A 21489-nucleotide genomic window follows, 5' to 3' on the forward strand; every position below is an offset into this window, starting at 1 on the left:
TTTTTTTATTTAATGTAAATAATTAGCTTATTTCACAATTTTTAAAGATATTTGAGTCTATAGTAGCACTATAAGAATTTCTTCCCTGATTTCATTAAAATATAACTTCCCTTTTAATTTTTGGCCCTTTGTACATTTACCATCTTATTTCTAATAATACTAGAACTGGAAGGAGTCTTATAATATGTAAAATAATATATTATTTTTATGTATTTATAATATATAAAATAATATATTATATTTATGTATTATTATTATGTATTAATTAATGAAATAATAATTAATATAATAATAAGGAGCTCAGGTCATTTAATCCCTTCATTTTACATGTGAGAAAATTGAGACCCAGAGAGGTTCCTTGAGGTACAGAAGTCACTCATTATGATGCCTAATTTATCATGTATCAGGACACCCTTCAGGGCCTCCAGGATTCCTACCGTATGGATGCTTTAAAAAAGAGAATAAAGGCTTTATGTTAAAATGAGGTTTTGTAGTATCAAATAACATTTTTGAAGTGTTCTGAATTAACATATATACACAAAAGGAGATATATTCTATTGCTTATTTATCAAGTTTCAAGGGGAACAATTCTGTCTAAGAAAGTATATTTTTATTCTCAAACATCTTGTCATTTATAACCACAGAGTTGTTGAAGGAGAGAAATTGCCATCTTTGGTAAGGGTGGCTGGGTTACCTGCTCTATCATCTTGCAAAGAAAAAGAAAAATTCCAAGAGAATATGGATTTTTTTTATTTAAATGTGTCTCTGTGTGTGTGTGTTTGCGAAGGAATACGTGACTCCAAAAGCTACTCAATACAAAGTCAATTCAAGTAGCAACTTGTTCACTGAAAACAAAAATGAGTGTGAGCAGGTGAAACAGATGTTGACATCATCTCAATATTTGTTTGGGTTATGTTGGTTTTCACCAAGAGGATATGATGAAAACTGGAGTTTAAACATATGCAATTTCGTATCTATGGAAGTATTTTCCAGCTTCAGGCTTTCAACCACTTAAGGAAGGGTTGACTTATTGTAAGAGCCCCAAAGAATGCTATTTATTGACTCCATTGTACCATGTAATGTCAAATTCCATTTTAAGTGTGGGCTTAGTATTACACAATACAAAACAAGTCATGTGAAACTGGCCAAAGAAAGGAGTCGCAGGATTTTTTTTTTTTTTAAAGATTGGTCACCCCCCCACACACACACCCCATTTTGTTCTTGACCGGCTCCCCTCTGCCAATGGGGTGTGCAATTTGAAATCCTCTGACCTGGAGCTCGGGATGTAGTCTAAATGAAAGATCAAAGGGCAAAGCGGGCATCTCAGCCCTGCTGAGGTGGGCCTTTCCCAGGCCGTCACACTGTGAGGCAGCCAAAGGTTTTGTTCTGACAGGAATCTAGGCCCGGCCTGTGAGGCCTAGGCCTTCTTTGTCTGGCCTGAGAAGTTTGAGGCCCAGGTTGAGGATCCAGTGTTCATCAAATGATCAAAGGCCTGAAGCCCTGGACATGAAACCTTTCTTTCCATTTCCTTTTCTTAAAAAGAATGAATTGCACGAGGACCAAAGAATGCCATTTCCAAAGCTTTTATGTGGAGTGCTAGCACTAACTTTAGAGTTCTTCAGTTCTAAACAGAAAAATGGAAGTGCACTTTCAGCCTGGGTCCAGCTGCAACGACAGCATCGACTAGAATTTCTTTCATAAAGGCTTTTTAAGTAAGGATTAAGGCCTTCAGTCTTTTTTTTTTAAAGGACGTTTAAGAATAAACTTAGAATAATTTAAGTTCTAGTTCCACTGTCTAGCTTATTAAAGAGCAGACAATAATGCATTTCAAAATCAAAGTAAATAGGCTAACCCTACTTTTTTTTTCCAGTGGGAAACTAGTAGATATAAAACTATAAAAATACTTTTGTACTTCAATGATTTTTATCATAGGGAACATATATATAGTAAAGGAGTTCTCTTTTCAACAAATACATGACACTTTTGATTCAAAAATAGTTTCATTTAAGGAATTTGCATTCAAGATCTTCACTCAATCACTGATAAAATTATGAATATTTCTTTAAAAAAAAAAGAAACAAAAACAAAAGTTTACAGGATTAAGTTTTACTACTTTTCACTGTGTGTTTCAGTCCCTAGCCCTTAGCATGGTGCCTTGGCCATAGTAGGAGTTTAATAAATGCCTATTGAATTTTTTAGATTTCCCTAAACTTACATACATACAAATATATATAATTGTGTGTCTTTTATCCTTTTGGAAAGTCCTCCTGGAGTTCTAAGGTAGGTGGGGAAGAGATGTAGTTGACTAGGAATTTAGAGCAGTTCCATCATTTGGCAAGTGATAAGAGTTTCCCAAAAAATAACATTTGTCAAGCCACCCTGGAGCCTCCAGGCAAAGTTGAAATTGTTCTAACTTTCAGCTAACATAGTGGCAATCAGAGGAACTCAACCACTGGGGAAATATTCATCACATATTTTATAGAGGATTCCCTACCAGGATTTTTGTTTGGGCAGGGGGAAGGGAATTTGAAAAGGTCTCAAGATGCTAGAAGGAGTTGTATGCTGAATAAACACATTCCAATCTCCCAGTTGCTATTGTTATTCAAAGAACTGTAGAAAGCATTTTTTTGGGAGTCCTGTTTCTTTTGTTTGGCCTGAGTCATAGGAATGAGAATTTCCTTTTGGGAACTAAATTAGGGGATGTTCAAAATAAATGTGCCAGTTAGTTGTTGTCTTTTTAGCTGTATTAACTCAGAGTGCTTTTCTAAATAATCTAATTGCACGAATTTGGAACAAACAGTGAGATGATGATGTTCCTCTAGTCCCCATCAGATTTTCATCCTCAGCAATCTGATCCTGTTCCTGTTATTTGCTGTCACACAAACCTTGTCAAATCTTGCATAACCTCAGTGTAAGTTTGGGGTTCATATTTCTAATTAATTGTTCATTATATATTTGTCATTTGATTTAATGCTACATTCTAATGTTATTATGTGTATTTGCCGTGTAGATCATCTTACCAACACTCCCACCAACCTTCCTCCCACCTCCCCGAAGGAAATAAGCTTTACAAATGGTGGCCCTACTTCAGCCTTTTCCCATTGCTTCTCCTTATTCTTTATTCTTCTGGGCTGCTCTCTCCCCTCATCCCATCCCTTGCTGGGTCACTGAGTGCAGGGGCAGTACAAATGCTATCCACCCACTCAGCGATGCAAAGAGGTTTGAATTTCCAAAGAGATCAAAAGCATTGTTGTTCATGGTAGCATTAAGAACTCACATTTATATAGCATTTTCAGGTTTCCATATTTTTGCCTCACAACAGCTCTGGGAGGCTGGTAAAGTGTTCTTGCACTTTACAGGTGAAGAGACTCAAGTTCATAGATTGGATTCGCCCATAATCATGATCACACGACTGGCTGGATTGTGTCTAGGCTCAGGGCTCCTTCTGCCTTCTGCCTCCCCTCTGAAATATCAAAGTATCTTTCAAAAACCTTCTTTCTTGCCTAAACCGAGTGGAAACTCAAGGAGAGATCTTGTTCATGACATGTTAATCGTTTGCAAAGTTTTGGTTAAATATTAGCTTTAAATAGTTTGGTGAACTAGACCAGGAGAGGCAGAAAGGAGGGAAAAAAATCAGGTGTGACGTAAACTGATCAAATGAATCTTGCTGCATATTCATGTAGGTTTTTAACTTCATGACTCATCCTGTACTGTACTGAACAATGCGAGAATATCTTAATTAAGCAACTCCCTTTTTTTACTGGTTTATCATACTTAAAAATAACAAACTGCATGTCATTAGAGGATAAAATTTAAATTAATTATCTTTGCTAAGAACAGAGCAAATAAACTCATTAAAAGTCAGAGAGGGTTTTTTAGATTGTTGTTTTCTTGAATCTTATCCTCATCGTCTACATTATAGATCTGAGTTTGTTATCTGGCAGTTTCTCCTCTGAAAGGAAGAGACAAATATTTATTGATGATTTATCATGTGAAAGTGCTATCCTAGATGCTATAAGATGCTACAGTGAGGGCAGGATAAAGTCCAGGAGCTACTGGGCCTTATACTTCACTTGGAAAGAAAAGACTTGTACAGAAATAACTACTTTATACACACACACACACACACACACACACACACACATTCACACATACATACAGACATGCATATGTATATGTGCATATGTATAAATATACACATGCACACACAGAGTAACTTTCCACATCACAGTTTCAATATATCATGGGTCAGGCATAAGAAATTAAATAGGAATTTTGAGGGAGTTTTGTGGAAGCCACAGATGACCCAGAAAAGCCAGCAAACAACCAAGAAAAAAATTAGAAACTCAGAAATGCATAACTTAATCCAAATTTTACAATGAGGTACTATAAATACTCCATAAAAAGTAAATGAAAAAATTCAGACTTCTTCTCTAGTACAAAGGAGGAAACAAAATATTTTACATGGATTTTCCAGATCATGGAGGCACCATCCCCTTAGCCCCCAATATGAAAGGTATATATTATATCCATCTATAATATATACATACATTCGTACATTTATAACCAATACTTTGTGAATAGAAAATGCAAACTGTTCTTTAAGATTCCAGGGAGAGCTCACTTCTGGTTCAAATGATGTTAGTTTTTATGGTGATGGAATTGGAATTGAAAAATGAATAGGATTTTGACAGTTAGAGGCAAGTTGGTCCTTCCAGGGAGCTTGAGCTGAGGTAAAAAGATAGGAAAGCAGGGATTGTAGACAGACTGTAGTGAAGAAGACAATTTAACTTAAGTAGAGCAATAGCAGAATTTTGGATTAGAAAAGTAGGGTGAGGCCAGATAATGGATTATCTTAAATGCCGGGTAAAGGAGCTGAACTGCTATTTTGTAGGGAATGAGAAGTCAGTTCAAGTTGTGTTGTGTGTGTGTGTGTGTGTGTGTGTGTGTTTTTAAGAGTGCAAATGAAATGATCAAAGAATATTTTTCAAAGATTAATTTGGCATCAGTGTGTGGGATGGATTGGAATGGAAAAACACAGATGGCAGGAAGACCAGTATAGAGCCTTTTGTAGTAGTCTAGATGTGAGGTAACAAGACCAAATCAGGGTGGTAAAAGATGTTTGTGAATTATATGTTTGGTCTAGCTGGATAAGATGAGTTTGAAAAGATAAATCCAAAGAACTTAAGTAAAATATGTTGATGGGGAGGAAGTCATATTAGTAGGTTTGGCTAACTCTTAAAAAAATTTGTCGGTGGTTTATCTCTTAGATAGCATAATGCTGTGCCTTAACCCTGTTGTGGATGAAAAATAATTGTGTTTTGGACAGTCAGATAGTTTAATTACCTTTTTTAAAAAATAAGATTAGAAAATGCAAAAAGGTTTTATTTGTATTTGTTTCTTGTTAGCATTTTCCCCTTTCCATGAGCTAGTCTGTCCCCCTTGAAATACTGACATTTCACTACATTTTAGAAACTGGTCTTTGCAATGATGTAGCCATAGTGTATGTTAAGTAGGCACAGACTGCACGTGGAATTCTATTATGCAGTGGAGCTGTGAATGAGTTGCCAAGGAAGCAGTAAAGCCATATTGCTTGTTGTGGGCCCTACTGTCAGATAATTGACCACCACAGGAGCTATGCCCCAAGCCACAGGCAGGCATGCACAGTGGACCCTGAGGTCAATTATTTAATGGAAAAACCTACAATGAAATGGGGCCTGTTGTTACTGGAAAACATCACTTAAAAGCATATCTTACATTGGTATTTTTCTATGAAACATCTTGCAGCTGGTTGTTTCATTGTTCTTCTGTTAAATGGGTGGCCCTTCTTTTGAAACGTCCTATTATTATTAAGTAACATAAAGCCCAAATCTCAAACTAAACTTCCATTTTCTCCAGTAAGCAGACTTGTGAATTTCCTGTTCACCTTCTATGTCATCTGTTGATTGTGTAACTACAGGATCCTTCTTGTTAAACAGAGACCAGCTCAAAATCAAAACATCCAAAACAAAGCTTGTCATCTTTCCTTTAAGACCCGCTCTTCTAAAATTCCTATTGTTTATGTCAAAGGCTCCACCATCTTTCTCATCACCCAGATTCACAACTTTGGCATAGTCTTCAATTCATTACTTTCCCACACCCCATAACTTTAATCAAGTCTAATCAAAATAAAAATTGTTTCTATCTCCACAATATCTTTTGTATCTATTTTCTCTATTTAGTCTGCTACTCAACAGGGCTATTGCAGTAGCCTCCTAATTGTTCTCTTTACCTTAAAATCTCTTTCCTTGATGCAGTTAAATACTTACACAAAGATGCCCAGGGTAGCAGGAAGTAGCCAAAGTTTGTCTTTGCCCCTTTCCTCATTTTCCTAATCCTTCCTTTTAGACCCTTCTCTTTAATTGAGTCCTTCTTTCTCCAGGCATAGACACTTGCCTTTCTTAGCCTTCCCTCCTTACAGTACACTCCATTCCACAAATCCATCCTACTCCTTTTCTCATAAAAATTTCCATCACCCCAGTGTCATTTTCATGGAGCCCTGATTTTTTTGATCCTTACTTTCTATCTTAGAAGCAATACTAAGTGCCGGGCAGCTGGGGGGCTCAGTGAGATAGAGAGCTGAGCCTGGAGTTGGGAGGACCTGAGTTCAAATTTGGTTTCAGATACTTCCTAGCTGTGTGACTCTGGACAAGTCACTTGAGCCCCATTACCTAGCCCTTACTACTCTTCTGCCTTAGAACCAATTCACAGTATTTATTCTAAGACAGAAAGTAAGGATTCTTAAAAAAATCAGTACTAAGGGTCACATAGCTAGGAAGTGTCTTGAGAGCAGATTTCAACCTCCTATTCCCAGACCTGGCTCACTATCCACTGAGCCATTAGCTGTCCCCAGTGAAATCTTTTATGTCCCTTCTTGCAACCAAGTCATCTCTGGTAGTCTATAAAACATCATTACCTAATTGTGCTCACTTCCCAATACATCTGTCCTTTAAATCATTAACAATTTTTATTTTTCTAAAGTTGTGATATTTCATAATGCTTAGACATTTAGCATCACTGGAAGAATGCTGGGTTTGTGAGGGCAAACAGCCTAATATTTATGAAATTAATTGGGCATGAAATTAATGAAATGACTCTGCAATTTCTCCAATATACTTCTTTCTTTAACTCAATTCTAGCTCTAGTTTGCTGACCAACTTCATGACCATTACAAATTTTATTTATTTGTATCAGTCTATCTATTGACCTGGGTGTTTCCAAGTGATAGTGTATATGTATCTGCTTGCCAACAGAAAAATAGATCTTTATGTTTATAGAGAAATATATATGTGTTATATATATATAAAACACATATATACACACATACTAATTCAGTTGATTGCCTGACCCTCTGTATATTTTTTGTCTTTTAGTTTAAACTTGTGATTTTATCAGTGCAGGGAATTTCTATTCTAGAAATTTCCTTAATGAATTCAAATTTGTACCTTTGTACATTTGGATGTTTTACTTGGGGGCAAAGAGCAGTTAAATGACTTTCCCATGGTCACCCATGGTCAGCTAGTTTGTATCAGAGGTTGGACTTGAATTTCCAAATCATTCTGACTCTAAGGCCAGTCTCCTAACCACTATGCAAGACTACCTTTCAATAAAGTATTTGGCAAATGTATTTTTTTTATTGAATTTGCTTTTGCAGTATGGATTTTATTTTGAATGACTATCAACCAGGTTTCATGCAATTAACATCATGTTACTTGGAGAACTTTATCAATAGGGAATCTCCTTTATATTTGGATTTCTCCATGACTTAAGAATTTCCTCTAGGTGATGATATCGCCTTAATTTAAACCCCACTTGATGCTTCTCTGTCAATCAAATATTTATTAAGTACATATAAAGTGGCAGCCACTATGCTAGGCATTTGGGATACAAATCTCACTAATTCCAACTAGGATATAGACTAGCCCTATAATATCTCAGAATATTACATTAAAAATGAAACAATGTAGAAGAGTTTACATTATACTCAGTTAATCATTAAACCATGTTATCTCTGTGAACTCATCTATCTTCAACTCTTATACAATATTAATATCAGCCAGTTAATCAACAAGTATCTATTAAATGGCTATGATATACCTGGCACTCTGTCAAAGCACCAGGAATTTAAAAAATAGAAAGACCTAATTTGTGAGAGCCTTTAAGTTTTCATACATTTCTACCAAATTAACTGCTTTATGAAAAATTAATTGATACTCTTTCCTTTGTACTCAGCTGGAGGACTAGAAATGTGTTGCATAAGTCTTCCCAGTGACCCTTTTATGGAGGCAGGGCAAATGGAAAGTAGAAGGAACCATAATGGTCATCTAATACAACATCTCAAAATACCATTTGAGATATTTTCCATTCTTTTGAGATATCTAAGTTATCCTGAATTATCTTAAAATTATATAATCTCTTATATAGATTTCGTTTTTTTAATTTATTTTTAAACCCTTACCTTCCATCTTAAAATCACTACTGTGTATTGGTTCTAAGGCATAAGAGTGATAAGAATTAGGCAATAGGAGTTAACTGACTTGCCCAGGATCACACAGCTAGGAAGTGTCTGAGGTCAGATTTGAACCCAGGAATTCATATCTCTGGGCTTGTATCTCAATTCACTGAGCCACCCAGCTGCCCTCTCTTATATGGATTTCTTGGGTATGTTTTTTATCAGGTCCAGCTTCTCTTACAAACATCATCTTAAGTAACCTTGCTTTTTTTTTTCTTACACAGCTTAATAGGTACTGGGGTGATAGCCTGAATGTATTAGTTTTACTTTCATTGCTAACGAAAAACAGCTCCCTGTAGAAATAGTGGCAGGTCTGTTTCATTTCATTTCTATTTGTTTTCCTTCTTCCAGTTTAACCTTCAAGTTCTCTAAGGATAATCTAGTTCATTCCCAATTCTCTGAAGGATTATTTTCTAGTCTATTGCTTATGATCTTACATACTCCTTTGTAATATTTCAAAGAAGCTTATACTTTTAAACTATTGTTGCTGTTACCTGTCATATCACTCCATTTTGGAGGGCATCAGATTTTTGCTGGCTGCAGTTATTTCTAGACTCTGGCCACATTGTGGTGATTGTTTGGCATCAATTAAATCTTTCTTGAGAAATGACACTATAATCTTAATTCTTTTTTCCTTTCTTTCCAGAGTTGACAGCTTGTTTAAACAAATCATGTTAAAGTTGGTACAATTGCATGTTCTCTATTCTTACCTGGGACCTTTCTATACATTTAGGAGAGATGTTTGAATTTGGCTCTACGATCCTACAGTTCAATTACCCATAGACAAATGACCTTTAAACAACTCATACATTTACTTTTCAAATCTTTTCAGTCATGTCTGACTCATTGTCACTCCATTTGGGGTTTTTGTGGCAAAGATGCTAGAGTAGTTGGCCATTTCCTCCTTTAGCTCATTTTATAGAAGAGGAAATTGAGGCAAGCATTAGCAACCATTCCTTTCCTGTTTTATTCTTCCATAAGATGTTATGTGACATCTAACATACATACCTACTGCCTTCCAACCCCATTCCTGGAGGCAGGATGATGTGGTAGAGATGGTTCAGCAAGCTCAGTGGATAGAGCATCAGGTCTGGAATCAGAATACTTGAATTCAAATCTGACCTCAAACATTTACTAGCTAGGTGGGTGACTTTAAGCAAGTCACTTAACCTTTATTTGTCTTAATCCACCAGAGAAAGAAATGGCAAGCCATTCCAGTATTTTTTTTATAAGAAGCTCTATAGAAAGCATTGGCATGCTATAGTCTATGGGGTCACAGAATTATACATGACTAAATAATAACCAAATGCATTCTAGTAGTTGTTTTTTATGTGCCACATTTTAAAACTCATTCTTTTTCAAATGATAAAGAATAGTAGTTTAAAAATGAATGTGCCCATATGAAGATTCCAGACCTTTAAGGTTTTGCAAAGTTTTAATTAAATGAGATTTTCCATTTTAGCATAAAATACTACTGAGCTAAAGCTAACCTCATGTCCCAAGGATCAAAGATCCTCAAAATAATGATTAAACATTTGGGAAAAGAAAAGAAAGCAGTGATAGTGAAAAAAAAATACCCCGTTTGTCCTGACACTGCACTCCTTGAATTTAAAATGAGTATGATGCAAATGTGCTTTCTTTGATTCTACTGGCAGGTTGCACAAATCAGGGAATAATTTGCTTCCAGGTTCAGCAAGAATCTTCTTGATTGTAATTTTTTTAAACAAAATTTGCAAGGGTTTCCTTGATTAAAATAATTTCAGTAGTAGATTTTAAGAGAACTCTTCATGGAAAGCTGTGATGGGATGTCTGACAAAAGAAGCATAACATGCAGTAATTGTTATCCTTTTTCCTGTTGATGGAGTCAGAGGACAGGACTAATATCAGTGTTAAAGGGCAAATGGTAAATCAGATGTCAACCATAAATAACTCTTAGGTTTAAATTAGGTGTAAACTGCTCTATCCAATTTGTGTTGATAACAGTCAGGATGACAATTCACATTTCTATAGTGCTTTAAGTTTGAAGAAACACTTTTCTCACAGCAACTCTATGAAATAGATAGTGCAAGTAAATACCCCCATTTTACAGATGAGTAACCTAACAGATGAGCTAATCACTTGCCAGGGGTCATAAAGCTAGGAAATGCAGAGATAGGGCAGGAACTTAGGACTTCTGACTCTAGGAGTATATCTTGAATGAAAACACACACACATTTATGTTTAAAAAAACAAATGGGGACATAAAGAATTAGACATGACTAAAAAATAACTGAGCAACATTGAAAATCTGAAGACTCTTTAGAGGATAGTGACCAAGATGGTGAAGGGTCTTAAGATCAGGCTATATGAGAACCAATGAAAGGAACTGAGATTTAAACTAGAAAAAAGGAGACCTTGGGGATACAAGATTGTTATCTTCAAGTATTCACAAGACTTGTATGAAAGAGACTTGTGCTTGGTGCAGTATTACAGAAATATGAATACCTGGTCTAGAGACAAGAATATTCCTCTTCCTGAGTTCAAATCTGTCCTCAGACTCTTATTATCTATATGTCCTCAGGGAAATCTCTTTGCCTCAGTTTCCTCCTCTAGAAAATGACCTAGAGAAGGAAATGGCAAACTACCCCAATATTTTTGCTAAGAAAAATCCCAAATGGGGTCATGAAGAGTTGGTTGTGATGAAAATGACTGAACAATGTCGTAAATATACACACATATATGCAAGGAGGTATATGTGTATATGTCTGAATATATATATATATGTGTGTGTGTGTATGTGTGTGTATATATAAATATATTTACACATATAAAACCTCAAGAGAACTTTTTAAAATGAATTTACCCAGGAAGGCATTTTTTCTCAAGTAAACTAGAAGTAATTTTTAATATACCCTCGTTAAAAATTTTTTCTCCCCAGAATATATTCCAGATATTAAATTTTTTAATGAAAAGGGAATAAATTGTGTTCCCACCTTTTGAAAAATATTCTCGGGTAAAATCTGAGATAAAATATATTCCTGTTGTTACTATTAATATTTTTTATTATTATTGCAAAGACTATTGAAAGCGAGGCTGGCAAAAGAATATTCTGAGAATATAAAGGCTTTTCGATAGTGAGCACAAGCTCACAGGCACTCATGTTTACCTTGAAGGAAATTAGTCTAATAAAATTCATTTCATCCCATGACTCAGTCCAACAGCATAAAGAGACACTAGTGAGATGTCCCCTTGTTTTTCTTTCCTTTTACTGAAGCTTTGACTCTTTCATTTTAAAAAATAGTTTTAATACTTAACACTAATGTCCTTTTAATATGGGGCCCAGTGCCAAATAACTTCTGTTGCCTTGAAAATGTGTTTAACCAATCAGTAAATTTCTAAACCAATGAACCCCAAGTGGATTAGAAAGTAATAGTAGTAGCAATTAATATTTATTGAGCAGTGCACTAAATGGGACCCGAGTGCACCATAGTCTTTCCTAACACCAGCAGACCATTTAGTGCATTACAGCTGCAGTGCTCACAATAGGCCCCTAGTGACAGCCAAGAATGGGCCTTTCTAGGTGCCCAATGTACAAGAGAGTGATCTAGACACAAGGGAGAATTGGCCTTAAGTAATGCATCACATAGCTACACTGTTTGATTACAGTGACCCGTATGCTCCCATTTAAAACGTAGATCCTTGCAACCTTCAACACACATGGAACTAATTTAATCAAGCGTGACTTTCGTAAAAAAGTACAGTGCATCATCTCTCCAGAATTTGAGCAATCTTGAGCTTTTACAAAAAGCAAGTAGTTGGAACTTTTCTGCATGCCAGACTAAAATCACTTTCTTATCAAAAATACTAAATTTGCAATGAAACTTTCTCATCTTTCTGCCCTCCAATAACTTCATCTTTCACATACTTTCTGACTTGAGCATCGCTCTTTAACAATTCCGTTCCCTTTTGACATTCCATCACATATCTGTGCCTCATGTAAACCACAGTGGATTGTTGGATAGAGGGCAATCCTGAGAGCCAGAACACATGGGTTCAACGGGCTGCCTCTGAAACTTTCTGGCTCTGAGACCCTTGGCAAGGCACAAGAACTTCTCAGGACTCTGAGACTATAAGTTGCAGAAAAGGTACCAACCTATGTGGGTAGAGATTTCCTCTATCAATGACATCACAGAGCCAGATCCTTTCCCTTCTTCCTACAGGTGTGCCTCAACTTATACAATAAGCATTTCTAAAAATACATGAGCAAAACAAATTTTGACAAAGCAAATAAGATATTAATCACACTCTGGGGTTAATCCTTTTATAATTAAATGTGGAGGAAAGGAATAACAATTTATCTATTTCATAAATTCAGGTTTTTATATTTCACTTTTTCTAAAGTAGAGGTAACGGTACTGATGTTCAGAGAAGACAGCAGAAAGCAAGAGTTAGGTACATTTTCCCAAAGTGCTTTTTGCCTGCTTGTTTCTGCCCCCTCAAAAAAGAATTTTGACAAATCAGTTTTTTCTCACACATTGCAACAGATTACTATTAATCTTAGCACCAAACAACAACAGTAAGGCGGCTAGATGGTGCAGTGCATAGAGTTGGGATCTAAAATCTGGAAGAATCAAGTTCAGATGTGATCTCAGATGGGAGCTGTGTGCCCCTGGGTGAGTCACTTAACCTCTGCCTGTTTCTTCATGTACCATTGTCCTGGTACATGGTAAGCACTATGTAAATATTATTATGATGATGATTTAGGAAATATTACTTATCACAAAACTGACTATTAATTGCTTTATTTCATAATGTTGTCTTGTACTTTTTAAACACTAATTACTTCTTCACCTCTATTAAGTTTGATTAGAGGCATTTCCCATTACCTCTTTTAGATTAAAGATAACTTTTCTAGGAAAAAAACAAATTAGATTCTTCTCTCTATTTCTCACTCTCATTAATAAGTAATCCTGGAGAAAAAGAGAAAACTTGATCATAGCATTTTATCAAAAAAATCATACTGTAGCTCAATTTGTCTGCCAAAAGAAAACATCAGCTATTAGGTAACTACTGCATGAATAACTGCCAAAGAAGAAGGTAGAACCTGCCCTTCTCATATTATAATAATAACAGAGTAGTTAGGTGGTACAGCAGATAGTGCCAGGCCTAAAATCAGGAAGACTCATTATTCTATGTTTAAATCTGGTCTCAGATGTTTACTAGACATGTGACCCTGGGTAAGTCACTTAACCTTTTTTTCCTCAGTTTCCTCATCTGTAAAATGAGCTGGAGAAGGAAATGGCAAACCACTCCAGTATCTTTGCCAAGAAAACCTAAAATGAGTTCACAGAGAATCAGGACTGAAATGACTGAACGATAATAATATTAATAGTATTTACATAGAACTTTAAGAATCATACAAAAATATTATCATGTTTTTCACTCACAACGATCCTAAGAGATGTGCTATTATTATCCTCATTTTACAAATGAGGAATTAGATGATTTCTCACGATCCCACAAATAGTCTCCGAGGCTGAATTTTGAACTCAGGTCTTCCTGACTATAGGCTCAGCACTCTACTTCACTACCTAGTTACTTATTATAATTCTTAATTCTTCTTAATTCTTAATTCTAGAAAGTGATTCTCAATCAATGGCTATAGTATATAGTACTATAGCTACAAAGATAGAAATCTGGAAATAATGATATTATAAGCTATATTATAATTCATGTGCTCTGGTAAAAATGCAACTACTCCATCAATTTTTTAATATAGAGAGACAAAGTACTTTCAGATAGGAGGAGCAATATGGGACCTGAGGTTTCATTGGCAAAGGGAACTCCTACTAATGCAACTCTGTCCCTTCTCTACAACTTAGAGTCTCAGAGAATTGCCTTCAGTACTGAAATAATGGTTTTCCCTGGTGATACAGACAGTATATATCAAAGACAGGACTTGAACAGAGGTCTGTCTGCCTTCTGGACCAGCTCTCTCTCCACTCTACCAGATGACTCCTCTTTGTATATGCCCCTGAATACTTATTTATAATTTTACCAACAACATGTAGTTTTTGAGCTTAAATGCCAGAGCAAAGGTTCAAAGTGATTAATAGGAAATAGTACCCAACTCAATCTCGCATCTGCTGTGTCTTTCAAATTTTCTAGTTGTGGGAATATAAATAGAGCCTACCTGGGAGTTTAAGTTCAGAAGAAGAGAACAAGTTGAGACATCCTAGAAGGGGGCTTTAAATGCCCACCTGATATAAAATGGAAAAGGCAGCTAAGGGGTGAACCAAGCACAAAGTCTGGTTCAGAATCTCCTTCAGGGGACGGTGAGAAACAAGGTCAGATGGAAAGGATCGGCCACTTCTAGAGCACCAAGAGTTTTTATATATGGTCTTTCAAGGAAAGGGTAAGTCTGTGCAACGCAGAAACCCAAAGGGAAGCAGCCTTGGGTCTAAGTCTAAGAAGAACAATTTACTAACCAGTGTTTTATAGGAACAGAAGAGACTTTCTTATGCCAAACTTTGGTCAGTAGTCGGAAGACAATGTGCCTTGAAATGACTGAGCTGGGAGGGTTCTAGTAAGATTACCAGTGAGAGTTGTAAGTCACTGGATTTCTGTTTCCTTGTCTTTATTTATTTTTACCTTTAAAAATGAAAGGGGTGGCAGCTAGATGGAGATGGCTAGGATTGAGAGCCAGACTTAGAGATGGGAGGTCTTGGGTTCGAATGTGACCTCAGACACTTCCTAATTGTGTGGCCCTTTGGCAAGTCAACTTAAGCCCCCTCCCCCCATTGCCTAACCCTAACTGCTCTTCTGCCTTGGAACCAAAACACAGTGTTGATTTTAAGACAGAAGGCAAGGGTTTAAAAAATTAAATAAATAAAATGAAAGGGCAAGGACAAGATGACCATCCAGTTCTAAATCTGTGATCCCATAATCACCTTTAGGGACTTAAAGTGTGAATAGAACCCAAAGAGAAGGAGTGAGACAAAAGATGCCCTGTGATCTTCTCTCTGAATTTAAGGGACTTTTTTCCCAATAAGTAAAGAATAGTCCAGCAGTTACTAGACCACTGGAAAGCTAAGACACAAGCTTGCTTGGATTGGGGAAACAGTAGTACTATGGAGTGCAAAAAGTCCTTTGTAACATATGACCATCACAAGGCTTAGAAACATGTTACAGAAAGGACAACTGACTCAGTGCATAGAGCATCAGCCCTAGAATCCAGAGAATGTGGGTTCAAATTTGGCCTCAGACACTTCCTAGCTACATGCCGCTGGGCAAATCATTTAACTCTATTTGCCTAGCCCTTGCTTAGAGTTGTTTCTAAAATAGAAATTAAAGGTTTGGGGTTTTTTTTAATGTTTTGTAAAGAATTGCAAGGAATGATGAATAAAGAGAGGAAATGTCAATTTTCCCAAGGGAACTAATCATATCCTAGGTGTTGAACTGCCTATCTATGCCTTTTTTTTCCTTAGTTATAAATTAGACTTATCTAAGGATAGTTTCTTCCCAAATACATCTACAAATTTGCACGACTAATCTGGTTAGTCACAGTAGAAGCTACATAGCTGTACTTAAGAAGAGTCTATTTTGAAATGCGAGCTCCTGTTACTTTGCAGCAGATTACTTTGTTGTCCTGGAAGTATTTTGTCCATGGGACTGTGATTTTTTTTGGTGTGAGCCTTGATATTAATTCAGCTTTAGTTTCATGAATAACCTCAGAACTGGCTAGCCAGATGTAGAGGATGTGTATGGAGAACAGGCAAGTAAGTCAGGGAGATGTTTAGATCTGCAACTGTTTAGGGATTCACAATCTTAAAGGAGATTGAATGTCTTGGGGACACAGCCAGTTTGTGGCAGTGGCAGGACTAGAACCCAGGTCCTCCTGACTCTGAGGCGAGCTCTCAATCCATTTTCACATATATATGCACACACACACATATTGCACCCTGATTTTAAAGTAACATTATCTTAAACTGGCCCATTCTCACCTTCCTATAACATTGCTCAAAGCACCCTATCTTTTCCTTCTTAGGGAATGACTCCTTTGAAAGTCAAATCAGATAATAATAAATTCCCTTTAATGATCAAATGCAAAATCTATTGTTAGAGAAAATGTGGAGGAAATATTAAATACGTGGCACCCTCTTTGAATGGACAGCAAATACTGCAATGAAATGTATTGATCCAGTTGTTCAGCATCCTCTTTATTATTTTATCTTTTGTACCTATGCTCATTCCTACACAGTTCCTGCTGATGTCTTCACTGAAATCACTGTAATATTGCATCTGCCATAGCCTGTTTCTGTGGAAATGTATGCTATCAATAGATAGTTAACGTATTTGTCATCACTATTGGAATAATTGTTAATGAGGACCAATACTTAAAATATGACTTCATTCTTGGTGGATAGAGCAGGTGAACAGGCAGTAGGAAAAAAATCATTTAATTTTGCTAATTGAATATGCTGAAAAAATTCTTAATTTTTTAACATATGATAACAAATTAGATATTTTACAAAGGAAATTACAAGTATATGTACTTCAGGATCTTAGATTTAGCTAGATAATTTGCATATGAACCAAAAGTATATTCTTCATTTCAAGCAAACTCAAACTATGAATTTGGGAACATACAAAATTGAAAAATAGGCAACTAGCTAATTTTTAAAGATTGTAGAATATCAGAGCTTTAAAGGACCTTAGATAATCTGGCAGTTTTAATGTCATCAACCCCTCTGTCAGACTTGGAAAGCCAGTAGAGCCCTTCTGGAAATAGTATTTTTAATACATAAAATAAAATATAAAGAATTTCCAGGGAAAGTAGTTATGTTGAAAAACAGTTAACAGAATTCTTTTTTTTTTCATTCTTATGCCCCTGTTAAGAACAATCAGATTAGAAAACTGAGGCCCAAAAATGTGAGATGGCTTGAAGAATCCCCCAAAGGAAGAATTAATTGTTTAGACAAGGTTTCAAGAACTCAGTAAGCATCAGGTGATTATGCATAATAAATAGTTTATTCCAATTTTAACCCTTTTCTGAATAAAAGTATTTGTCTACTGTTTTTGTTGTTGCTGCTGTTCTGTGTGTGTGCATGTGTTAAAAAAATGCTCCACATCTATGATTTTAAAACGCAATCTAATGGGAAAACATAATTCACCTTATACACAACTTTGCCAAACAATATTTGTTCTGTAATGCAAGAGATAGTTGTAAAATCTAAGACCATTATAGAATAAAAATAGTATATCAAACCCTTCTCAAGGATGAGTGATTTTAGGATAGAAGTCAAAATTAATCAGCGGGCACCTACCTAACACTTAGCTTAAAAATGTAAGAGGTAGAATAGTGGTCATAGATATGGATGATATATGAGTGACTCTGCAAGTCATTCACCCCCCAAAGGGCCTTGGTTTCTTCATCTGTAAAATGAGATAGATGGTCTCAGAGTTCCTAACCAGCTCTAGATGTTATCATCCTAGGGGTCACGAGCAATTTTTTAATTGTGGAAAAAGGGTCTTTGTGATTAATGAACTTATATTTTCATCAAATACAACATGAGACTTAGTTTAAAAAACAACAAAAACTAGGGAGAAATGACCCCTACCATAAAAGAACTTACAGTCTTTTTGGATTCACTTAATTGGATATATAGAACAAAATTAGAGAAAAAACATACAAAAGACAAGCTGTTCTGAAAATAAGTTTGTAAGATACTTTTAAGAAACTGGTTGTAGAGGGCAGCTGGGTAGCTCAATGGATTGAGAGCCAGGCCTAGAGACGGGAGGTCCTAGATTCAAATCTGGCCTCAGACACTTCCCAGATGTGTGACCCTGGGCAAGTCACTTGACCCCCATTGCCTACCCTTACCACTCTTCTGCCTTGGAGCCAATACACAGTATTGACTACAAGACAGAAGGTAAGGGTTTAAAAAAAAAAGAAAAGAAAGAAACTGGTTGTATTTCTGTATTTCAAGCCAGGTCATTTTTATAGACTTTTCCTTTCTCCCCTAATTCTCATCTCAAACATTTTTCTTAATGGCCTTTTTTATGCTGGTCAAAAGATAAAATACCATGATGCCTAAGATCCTTGCCACCCATGTCTTACAAAGCATTATAATGTCAAGAAAGTATGCACTATGCATAATAAACTAATAAACTAAACTTTCAAAACTCTCAGCGTGAATTCTAGAGTAGAGATTCATATAGTCTATATAATGAGAATTCATAGAAGATAGAGAGATCAGTGGCATGTGGAATCTGAGAAGCAATAAGCAGAAAGCTTAAATGGAGGAAAAAGGTATCCATGGTAATACCAAGTTGTGGGCAAAGCAAAATAGAAAATGGCCATCTCTAATTGGACTAATCTGGTAATTCTTCCTAGAGCTCAGATTTTCTTCATTATTTATCAGCAGTTTCTTTAAATGAAATATACATATGAAAATGTATTTGCTTTTTACTTCTTAATCACTGACATTGCTCAGTTTTCAGTTAATCAAATAATGTTCAGAATTTACTCCAGTAAAAGCCAATTAGGTAGGTAAAATACTCAAGAACTGAGCACTGATATAATCTTACTATATTTACTATCAAGGTAAAATAGGAAAACATTTAACATATTTAAGTTCTCATGAGCCCTTGATTCAGTCCTAACATTCAATCTGTGATAGTGCTAATATTTATCCGATGAGAAGTTTTCCTTAGCATGGTATCTAAACATTATGTTTTATTGATATTTGGTTTTATGTGCTCACTGATTAGAATGTTTGGAATGCACATGGCCCCATAACCAAAACATTTCACACAGCTGAACCAAAACAATACATCTCTCTTTGAACATCAGAGTCTTATCTCTCTTGAAACTAGTGTATTTTCTGAAGGAATTAATTCTTCATGTAATTATTACTAGAATCACACTAAATAGGCACCAAGTATATAATGCTGCCATTTTAGTAGTAGGAGGCAAATTTCTTAAGTAGGGATAAAACATTCTACTACTGGGGTTGATCTTTTATTGAATGCTTTGTTTGACTTTCTAAAATGCCACAAAAATCATTTTACTCTATTTTTGCTTTAGCATCTTTTAGTAACAAATTAGATTCCATTAGGAAGTTTCAAATATCTTGTAATAAGTAGATCTCCTCAAAGACAAAAGATCTTTTGGATATTAATAACCTAGAGAAGAAGGACAGCTAAGATGATGCAGTGGAGAGAGAACTGGGCCTAGAGTCAGAAAGATTTCTCTTTGAGTCCAGATCTGGCCTCAGACACTTACTAACTGTGTGACTCTGGCAAAGTCACTTAACCCTATTTGCCTCAGTTCCTCATCTGTAAAAATGTGCTGGAGCAGGAAATGGCAAACCACTCTAGTATCTTTGGCAAGAAAACCCCTAATTGGGTCACAAAGAGTCAGACAGGACTGAAACAAGTGAACAAGAAAATCTAGAGGGGATCCAGAAGAGATCATTCAAAATGGAAAATACAACAGGATCACACCATTTAAATTAAGAGAGGTTCAATTTTAACCTACCATAACAGCATTTTATCATGCTAACTACCCATATTCTTTGTGTCTAAGAGTTGGAAACCGTGAAACATTGTTTTCTTCTATTCAGAAAGGAGCTCTATTTTCACTTAATATTGGTTTGTTTTTCTATTCATGCAAACATATCTAGTGAGGAGTCATTTCCTCCCATAGCATCACTCATGTCCATATCTACTACCATTCCCTTCATTCAGAGCCTCCTTTCCAGACTTCCTTCTGTCTCCAGCCTCCATCAATCTATTGCACACAAGGTGGTTAGATTAATCTGCTAATGCACAACTTGAATTATGTTGTTTCTCTCTTCCAATGAAATTTCAAAAGCACCTTGTTGTCAAATTCATTGTATCGTAGAGATGTTTATTTTTATCTTAATAGATGTTTAGAGCATTAAAGAACTTTTTTAATGGGAAGAAGATGAAGATGAAGTACAGAGAAATTAAGGAATTCTAGGAAAGTGGAAAAATACAGGATAAGGAGGCAGAGGACATGAGTTCAAATTCTAGGCCAGTCCTTTACTCCTGAGAGAACTTGGGGAAGTAATTTAATCTCTCTGGATCTCCATTTCCTCAGATAGAAAATGAGAGACTTGGATTAAATGGTCTCCAATGTCCATTTCAAGTTTAACTCTGAAATTCTAAGTGACTTGTTCAAGGCTTCCTAGTGACATAAATAGAGCTAGAACCCAAATTTCCTGACTTCCAATCCAATCTTAGTTTTGCATTCAAGGTCTTTCGTAACCTGTTTACAAAATGATTTTTCTGGATTTATCTTTCTCTACTCCTTTATGGTCCTGTGTCAGCAAGAGCATTCTCCAGTGCCAGAATGCAATTTATGTTTTTCTGCTATCTGCTCTGCAAAGCCCTTCTCCATTTGTTAAAAAACCTGGTTATTGTTCACTCATTTCAGTCATGTCCAACTCTGTGACCCCATTTAAGATTCTCTTGGCAAAAAATATTAGAACGATTTGCATTTCCTTTTCTAGCTCATTTCAAAAATGAGGCAACTGAGGCAAACAGCACAAAATGACTTGCCCAGGATTAAACAGCTAGTAAGTATCTGAGGCCATATTTGAACTCAAGAAGATGGGTCTTCCTGACTCCAAGCCTGACACTCTATCTACTGTTTCAACTAGTTTCCCCTTATTAAATCCTAGCTAATCTTTAAAACCAAGCTCAAGTGATGGAGAGTTAAAGGGAAAAGGAGGAAATAAGCATTCACATAGCACTTTATACACATCTCATTTGACCCTCACAACAATCCTGGGAGGTAGGTGCTGCTAATACCCTAATTTCAAAGTTAAGGAAACTGAGATAAACCAATGTTAAGTGACTTGCCAGGGTCACGAAGCTAGTAAGTGTCTGAGGCTGGATCTGAACTCAAGTCTTCTTGACTCCAGGTCCAG

At 36.0% G+C, this 21489-nt stretch overlaps 1 protein-coding gene across 1 annotated transcript in view; it reads left to right on the plus strand.

The window, feature by feature from the left end:
- The window catches only part of PTPRN2 (protein tyrosine phosphatase receptor type N2), a 1449868-nt gene that overhangs the window by 1415303 nt on the left and 13076 nt on the right, over positions 1 to 21489 (plus strand). The gene's annotated exons all lie outside the window — the stretch shown is intronic.

The sequence above is a fragment of the Gracilinanus agilis genome, chromosome 5, assembly GCF_016433145.1.
Source record: "Gracilinanus agilis isolate LMUSP501 chromosome 5, AgileGrace, whole genome shotgun sequence".
Lineage (NCBI taxonomy): Eukaryota > Metazoa > Chordata > Mammalia > Didelphimorphia > Didelphidae > Gracilinanus > Gracilinanus agilis.